This window comes from Octopus bimaculoides, chromosome 6, assembly GCF_001194135.2.
Source record: "Octopus bimaculoides isolate UCB-OBI-ISO-001 chromosome 6, ASM119413v2, whole genome shotgun sequence".
Taxonomy (NCBI): Eukaryota; Metazoa; Mollusca; class Cephalopoda; order Octopoda; family Octopodidae; genus Octopus; species Octopus bimaculoides.
Genome location: NC_068986.1, coordinates 39021376 through 39029717, shown reverse-complemented (window position 1 = coordinate 39029717; position 8342 = coordinate 39021376). Strand labels below are relative to the sequence as shown.

General features: G+C 35.0%; 1 protein-coding gene across 1 annotated transcript in view; it reads right to left on the bottom strand.

Moving 5' to 3' along the window:
• LOC106881008 (EEF1A lysine methyltransferase 2) overlaps nt 1-8342 on the bottom strand; it is a 35406-nt gene that overhangs the window by 25255 nt on the left and 1809 nt on the right. The gene's annotated exons all lie outside the window — the stretch shown is intronic.

Below are 8342 nucleotides of genomic sequence, written 5' to 3'. Positions count from 1 at the left end.
GCGAACACATCGCATATTTTTTTCATGTCTGTGTGTAGGAGCGTGTGTGGTCGCAGGCGCACCCACCAATTCTTTTTTTTTTTTAAACTGATTCCAATATAATTATAACTTGCACCATCTGAAAGGTAACTGTAAAAAATTTCATTAAAAAATTTAAATTTTTCAAAAAATTATAAAGAAATAAAACTGATAGGAGACACTCAAATGGCATTGTCTCAAAAATACAGTAATTCAAATAAGAAAGTGATTATGCTTTCTCTTAAAGAATACATAGGATGTTTAAGTCCTCAATTAGCGACTCTTCGATGAAAGCAGCAACTTATAATAGTAGGAAAAATTAAGTTTGATAGTTTTCTATTACACTTGTTAACACTGCCCATGTGCACAGAAACTAAATTTTTCGCAGTAGAAGTTTCAAACGAACGATAATAAATATTAAATAAAATAGTCTAGGAAAAAAACTGGGATACAATTGGTAACTTGGGAATAAGTTAATCACACATTCTTTTATTTGATATTTTTGTAGAGGTTTATTTACGTAAAGATATTAAACTTATTCTCTAGTTTTAAATTCCAACTTAATCTTTCTAGAAATAGCAACCAAATCTCTCTCAAATCATGTGCTTACAACTTAAATAAAGGACACGTAAACGAAGGTAACTTTATATCAGTTATGGGCAACCTGCGATCCGCGGGACTTTCTGAATAGCATGTCTAACGAAAAATTACCGGCTCTACGTGGTCGTTCGACTTGCTAGATATATCAGCCAAGTTGCCCTTGAACCCCAATATTCTTTAAAAAGCGGGGATAGATTGGATAATCTAGCTCTAGGTATAATGTCTGAAAACATGGGATGACCATGGCTGAGAAACTTTCATCAAAGATATGCATAATCCGAACTGACCTAGGGTTAAACAACTATATTTTATTTATTTTAATAAACAGGTTGGTTGAATATGACATAATAATAATAATCGGCTACTGCTGTTGACTGATTTTTTGATCAGGCGACCCAAAAGAGAATCATGCAGCTTAGTCAGAATCATAAGACGATTTTCATTTCACAACACAACAAATTAAGCTTATCAGGAAGGAGAAGTTAGAAAGAGTTGTACTCGAGAGAGAGATAGAGAGAAAGAAAACAGATTTTAAGGTGATTATATAGAATTTTAAATTATAATTAATTGAATCGCTTTCATTCATCATGTTTGATTATGTGTGTGTGTGTGTACATATATATATATACCGGAGTAAGCACATGGAATGTGCAACAAGGTGGAAAAAAGAGTACTCAAATACCAGAGGTAGAGTAATATGCTTTATTTAAAAGCAGTAGAAATATAACAAAAAACCGTTACTCTGAGTTTCACGTTCCCGTTCATCGGGAACGTGAAACTCAGAGTAACGGTTTTTTTGTTATATTTCTGCTGCTTTTAAATAAAGTATATATATATATATATATATATATATATATATGATTATTCGGCATTCTTGAATACCGATTATTCATGTAATTGTAGTAAATTTTAACTTCCATTTCTAAAACTAGGTGGAACTGATCCTTTTCTTTTTATATGTTTAAAACTGTTTCTTTAATATTTCCCAAGTAGATTTGTCATTTTCCGAATTCAAAATTTCTGACTTTTCGGGCGATGGATTAACAAAATCGTTAGAGCATCAGACAAAATGCTTTGAAATATTTGGTTACAGCTCTTTTTTTTGTTTCGAGTTCAAATCTCACTGAGGTTAACTTCAGCTTCCCTCCTTTCCAGATCGATAAAATAAAGTACCAGTCAAATACTAGGATCAATGTAAATGATTATATTCCCATCCCGAATTTGAAGCATTGTGCCTATCTTAGAAATTCATAGTCACCTACGTAATAAGTTGAGTGATTTGACAGAAATTATAGAGCTTCCGGATTGAATGCTAAGCAATATTTAGTTTCGCAGATTTAACTTTCATCTTTCCAGAATTGTTGAAATAAGTATCATTTCTAACAATCATATGGCAGCATTGTATGCTTCACACACTATATCAGTTACTATTCATTCAGTAACACGGTTATCATTTCATTGAAAGGGACTTTATTATTTTTTTTCTAATAAAGCAGTCTTCCAGAGATCAAAGACTCCTTACAACTAAGGCTTTCGTTTATATACACGTTTTACAGTGCTATATAATAGCAACAATCTCCCCGGACCCTCAGAGCTCAACATTACAATTTTCACACTTACAATGGTCCACACTTGAGAGAATTGACTCAATAATACAAAAGCGATTCTGTTACACGTTAGCAGGAAAGACATTCAAGTTATCATACACTGAATGGGTCTCAAACACATGGTCTTGTGTTTAGTCCCACTTCGTGACACTCTGAACAAGTGTCCTCTACTAATAGCCTCGGGCAAACCAAGTGGATTTGGTAGATGGAAACTGGAAGAAGCTTGTTGTGTGTTTGTGTCTGTTCCTTATCACAGATTGACAACCAGTGTTGGTGTGTTTACATCACTGTAACTTAGCGGTTTGCAAAAGAGACCAACAGATTAAGTACCAGGCTTAAAAAGAAAATAAGTACTGGGGTCGATTAGTTCAACTAAAATACCTCAAAGTAGTGCCCCAACATGGTCGCAGTCTAATGACCGAAACATGTAAACAAATAAAAGAGTAAAAGAATATGGTTCCAAATCTCAATTCTCTTCTGGTCTTCTGCATCCAGCAAAGTAGAAAATTTGCTACTCATTAAAAAAAAAATTTTTTTTGAAAAGGTATTTCCAAATTAAGCAAAGGAAAGAATTCACTATTTCTCAACTTAAGTAACACTTCTATGCATGTCAAGGTGAAAAACAATTGCCAATCACTATAAATTATATGGGAAAAAATTGTTAATCAATGATGATGAATTGTATTTCAACTTAAAGGTATTGGTCAACTAAAACAAAATAAAAGTTGATGGTACAGTGAAATCATTCAGTAATGATGTTATCTCCTTCTCACCTACTCTTACCCACCCGTATCATAATGTGGAAGAGCTATGTATCCCCTTTTATAGCAAGACACCTGTGCTTGCCCTCTATGATACTTTAATCATTTAACACATAACATAAAGCCACCTCCCTCGTAAATGCTCCCCCACTTAGTAATGAATGTTTTTTTTCCTTTTCCCCGTTCTTTTTCTGTCTTACAAGTTACTTGGGCAACCTCACTAGTGCCATTGACACACACACACACACACACACACACACAAAAAGCAGCCAGTATACAGTATAATGCATTGCCAAAGTTAACACTGAAACTTGGCACAGCCTTGTGGATCACTGGATATTGTCAAACTGTCCAACCCATGTCAGCATGGGAAACAGATACTAAATGATGATAATGATGATGTAATTTATAAAGTAACATTCAATAAAACATGGGATTAAACCCTGAAATACCAACTACAATATTTTGCTTCATTATTTCAATTAGTGAGTTAAAAACCAACAGATAAGATTTGTGTGGTATGATTCATTCTAAATGTCTAACAATACTGACTAAATTTACTCAACTTCCCTGTTTTTTCACATTACTTTTAGCTACTAACAGATATATTACAGAAGTAGAAGAGAAAATTTCTATGGGCTGGTAAACAAGAGAAAAAACTGCAGGAATTCAAACAATACATAACATCACATATTTTGTCATCAAACTTTGACACCAGACAGGATGTCAGTTCTGTTGGATTGGGCACCATATTGGGGCAACATGACTTCTGAGACAAATGTCATGTTATTTCCTATACAGCAAAGGCACATTCAAAAATCAAGCAATAAATTTGTCAAACTGAAATGAAGGCTTTGCTGTGGTATTAACATGATAAATTCTATATAAATGTAAATGGAAGACCATTTAACATAGTGACTTTCAACCACTATTAACATTATTTAATGGAAAAGAAAAAGCTTTCACTGATAATACTTCACTAGATACTAAAAATAGATGCCAGTTACGAACTACAGTTCATAAAAGGCATTCATAATCCAGCAGATGTTCTGTCTTTTTAGCCAATAACAATAACAGTGTATGCTGATGTGGATGATTATTGTGAAGAGAGCAGGATTAAGTGAGTACAGCACTTGTAGCTCAAGAATTTTTAATCAGGGCTGTTGATACAAGAGATTGATCCTTTCTAATACTACCAATGGCTTTCTAGATAGCTTGTGGGGTCATAGAAACCAAAATTCCAATTTTCATAGAGGTTGTTAATGCTAAGACTCCACATCAATGGTTGCTGATGAACATTCACTGACTGAATGAGGAATACTTCTTAAGTTTAATGAAGGAAGTACCAGTGAATGGATGCAACAAGGGCTAGATACATGGTATGGAAATAATCCATCAGGCCTTCTAGTCCTTCAGCATCAGGTATATTCTCCATCAGATAATCCCTCTCATTGACTACTCCACCTATAGGTAGAAAAACCAGTCATTTCCAACTTCCCACAAAAATGTTTCACTCAATCATCACCCCAGTGTGTAGTAGATACTCTTAAACTGCATACCTTTCTCCATATACTTTGAGTCATATGGTAGAAATAGCTAATATATGACCCATGTGGTAACAGAACTATAGAAGTAGCATTGGTCATTACTAGTTCAAAATAAGTCATTACCATAATGAATAATGGATTCAGTCTCAGATAATCACATTTATCCTACATTGCACAAAAAATCCTACATGGTTAACTGTGATTTTTCAGTTAGAAATGCATACACATGTAGCAGCAGATAGCTCAAGGCTCATTAGGATGATGTTAAATTGTTGTAGTAGTCTTAATGCTATTGTAAACCATGTGATACTGCAGCTAAATGTTCAAGTGTCTGGTAATTCCCTCTGTCAACTTAAATCCGTTGACATAATTGAGGAAATCCTACTATTCTGAACCTCCTTTAGTTTTCCATTCATCATGGATATCCTCCAAGCCTTTTAAGGATGTTAGACTCTTTGGCAGTGGTCATTTCTGTAATGTTAAGTCTACCAATGGTGCAACAAACTTCAAGTGGTTCTTGACAAATGGCATCTACAGCAATATGAGCAGATCTGACCCTGTTAGTCAATCACTTGTCTTGTGGTATTCTTTACTTTGGCAGCTTTAACCTTATTGGTATTTGGTCATAACCATGTTTAGTCATGGAAAGTTGTTGTTTCGCTTCCAAATCTGTATGAAAAGAACACTTTGCAGGAAAGTGCATTCTTTTAAGGATATTTCCAATGTATTCATGTACTGTTTAAGCTCTCCTTGATCTATAAGTTGCTTTCATCTGCACAGTTTAGAAACTTTTTATTATTCTTGATGGTCTCCATGGTGGTTGGAGAAAGTGAAAAAAATACGACATTCGAGCGAGATCGTTGCCAGTGCCGATGGACTGGCTTCTGAGCAGGTGGCACATAAAATACACCATTTCAAGCATGGCCGTCGCCAATACCGCCTGACTGGTCCTCGTGCCGGTGGCACGTAAAACACCCATTACACTCTCGGAGTGGTTGGCGTTAGGAAGGGCATCCAGCTGTAGAAACTCTGCCAGATCAGACTGGAGCCTGGTGTCGCCTCCTGGTCCACCAGTCCTCAGTCAACTCGTCCAACCCATGCTAGCATGGAAAGCGGACGTTAAACGACGATGATGATGACTAAATCTTTTCACTAATCACAATACATTTATAGCAAAAAGTGAAAGAGCAATATAATAATGTTTTGACAAATTGGCAGAATTGTTAGAGTATCGTGAAAATTGCTTTGCGTAATTTGTTTACGATTTTTACATTCTCATTTCAAATCCTGCCCAGGCCAACTTTGCCTTCCATCCCTCCTAATTGAAATTAAGTACCTGTCAAGCACTGGGATTAATAGTATTGACTAAGCACTACCCTCGCTGCCCTTGTGGCTAAATTAGATACCCTTATTTAATAAACATTAAGTTTGTAATTTTGCTCTGAAAAACTTTTCTGTAACAAAGAACACTAAAAAAAATTTTGTTGAGAAAACTTTAACGAAATGAAGTTTGTTCAAATCCCACTTGAAGGACTAATGTAAGAGATCATCACCAAGCATGAAGTGGAGCTATGCAAGATGGTGACAACTGATATATATTCCACTAGAATGGGAGCTACACAAGACGGTCGCAGTTGATATATATTTCACTGGAGAGTCGGATCATAATTAATTTTATGGGTCCAACTGTGCATAGTTGAAGGACCAATGAATATATATGTGCGTGCATGCACGTGTGTGTATTTTTGTCTCCCACCAATGCTTGAAAAACTTAGCAGTTCAACATTAGAGACTGATAGAATAAGGACGATGGTTTAAAGAATAAGTACTGGGGTCGGTTTGTTTGACTAAACCCCTTCAGTGCACCAGCATGGCTGCAGTCCAATGACTGAAATAAGTAAAAGATAAATTTTACAAAGTATGGAATGACTTACTTTTGTACCCCCACCCTAAATTTTTTTTAAAAGATATTACACATGGTGGAAAATTGGTTTCCTACTATGTCTTATAATAAAGATGAGAAAGTCATAAAAATTAAGAATTTCTATTAAAAAACTTCATTTCTGTATTATGTATATTCCTGTCTCAATTTGCCTAATGTTAAGGCCTAAATTGCCTAATTATGAAATTTGCCTAACCTTGGGACATGAATATACATAATACAGAAATTAAGTTTTTTAATAGTTTTTTAATAGGCGTAGGAGTGGCTGTGTGGTAAATAGCTTGCTTACTAACCACATGGTTCCGGGTTCAGTCCCACTGCATGGCACCTTGGACAAGTGTCTTCTACTATAGCCTCGGGCCGACCAAAGCCTTGTGAGTGGATTTGGTAGATGGAAACTGAAAGAAGCCCGTCGTATATATGTATATATATGTATATGTGTGTGTATGTTTGTCCCCCCAACATCGCTTGATAACCGATGCTGGTGTGTTTACGTCCCCGTAACATAGCGGTTCGGCAAAAGAGACTGATAGAATAAGTACTAGGCTTAGAAAGAATAAATCCTGGGGTCGATTTGCTCGACTAAAGGCAGTACCCCAGCAAGGCCGCAGTCAAATGACTGCAACAAGTAAAAGAGTAAAAGAATAGTAATTCTTCATTTTTATGACTTTCTCATCATTATTGTTATAAGACATGATAGGAAATTAATTTTCCACTATGTGTAATATTTAAAAAAAAAAAGTTTTATGGTGGGGTACAAAAGGAAGTCTTTCCCAAAGTACACCGCCACAAGACAATAAAATAAAAGTTGCTAATGTTGTAGATGGCTAAAATTGGAGATCCTCATGAAGATCAGAAGAACATAATTTGTCTAAATAGGTATTATGGTTCAAATCTATCAGTAAAACAATTAAGATTCAATATTTATGGGTTAAGAATGGGACAACACTTACTCGTCTGATTCTGTTTTGATTATCTCCCCCGACTCATATCGGGACCTTAAAAGTACACAGTACCGTTATATGCTGTTACGCCAATTCACTCATACTTGTTATTTATACAACTAGAATGCACAAGTTAAATATTATTCCCTAATACAATATATAAGGTTTTAGGAAATCTTTCGGTAAAAGTCTATGACGTCATGAGTGAATGTGTGAAACCGTGTTTTATCTGTTCGACAGAGCCGAACAAACATTGACACACTCATGACTGATGTCATATACTAATACCGAAATATTGTTTTTGTGGTCTTACGCTGAAACTGTGTCGTTATTTATGTAAATTTGTTATTTGTTCTATAGTTTTGCCGGTTTGTAAACATTTACCGTTTTGCCTAACGGCATATGGTTAAATGAAATGTTTTTCTTACCGGTTTAAAAATCTCGACTAGATTTTATAGGATTGGTTAGCATCACGGTATCTGTTAAATAATAATCTGATTTGTTCAATTGATCTTAATGATGAGGAAATGATACTTTAATTAAATTATTAAGTGATGTGTATAATACTGCGAAATAGAACGGTAAGTCTATTAATTAGCATCCAAATATTGCCATTCAACTTGAGTCTTGTAATTTGTTTAATACAGGATAGTACTACAGTAATGATGTGAGTGTAAAATCGCTGGATCGAGACCATAAAATATATTGAGGCAACCTCAAATACCTTGTTCATAAAATTGAAGGCACTATCCATACTTAAATAATAAAGCATTTGATCTGAAAAACGCGGGGCTCGTGCTACTCGGTTAGTCTGGTACTGATTAATGAATATGTCAATTTTGTAATTTCTAAAGCGGTGACCTTATATAAGTTGTAAGTAAAATATTCCGAACAACAGAGACACTGCAAATTAGCAAATAAAA